Genomic DNA, 1,147 nt, shown 5'->3' on the forward strand with positions numbered 1-1,147 from the left:
ATTGCCTTCTCCCCTGTATGTAATAGTCAGTGACATATAGGTCCCATCATCTTTGTTTCTGCACTCATGTGGGAAGGAGACCATTTGCTCCAGTGGTGGGGTGAAGGGGAAGGAAGGCATAAGGGTGATCTGCTCGTTTAAAAAAAAAAAAAAAGGCAGGAAACTATGAAACACATTTTCTAAAAGTTTGATTCTAAGATGGTTAAGAAAGTGGGGATAAAGAGTTACATTTAACTGTTCCGATGAGCAGCAAGAGCGCAGCAGCTGGAAGCCTCCCTGGATGCTCAACACTGTGCACTTCTGGGTTTCTGAGGTCAGCAGGCTGCCCGGGAAGGGACAGAATGTGGGCAGTGCGGGGCGAGGAGGAGCCCAACAAACCAGGCAACTGAAGGTTTTCGGGGCACAAATAGCCCCAACCCACTTCACCAAATCCTGAGAGAAAAGAGAAGAAACCTCCATCTCTGTATGAATGTTCTAGCTAACCATGCTGCTGCTGCTGTTAAGTCGCTGCAGTCGTGTCCGACTCTGTGCGACCCCATAGACGGCAGCCCACCGGGGTCCTCTGTCCCTGGGATCCTCCAGGTAAGAATACTGGAGTGGGTTGCCATTTCCTTCTCCGAGCTATCCATGAGTGAACCATGAGTGAATCCATCCATGTTCATTGCAACCCTTCTCAATGGCATGCCTTAGGAATTACCCGCCTGGTACACGGCTCTGAAGGACGTCTTTCTGAACTTGTTTTTTCAAGGATCTGAGATAGGAAGAACAGAAGGGATTGGGATGGAAGAATTTTCCTATCCTCTGAGAGCCTTTTGTTTCGTAGGACAGTGAGGTAGTGGAAAGAGTAAGAGCCCTCTAGTCAAAATTCCTGGCTTTTCCACCTGATGGGTCCAAAATGCAGGAGCATTGGAGTCGCCGGCTCTCCAAGGATTCAATCCCTTGAAACACTGACCCTTGCCTCCTTCCCCTTCCACGGTGCCGGCCCTGGCTCGGTGAACACTTCCAGTTCCCAGATTTCTGTCCTGGGGACCCAGAAGTGTGCAGCCCTGTCAGAAAGTACATTCAGAAAGAGCCAATTCCTTCACTACCTTGACCGCGAAAAACAAAACTCTTGGGCACACAGTCTTCCAAACGACACGCACATTTT

Source organism: Bison bison, unplaced genomic scaffold (genome assembly GCF_000754665.1).
Source record: "Bison bison bison isolate TAMUID 2011002044 unplaced genomic scaffold, Bison_UMD1.0 scf7180017833554, whole genome shotgun sequence".
In the NCBI taxonomy this organism is placed as follows: Eukaryota; Metazoa; Chordata; class Mammalia; order Artiodactyla; family Bovidae; genus Bison; species Bison bison.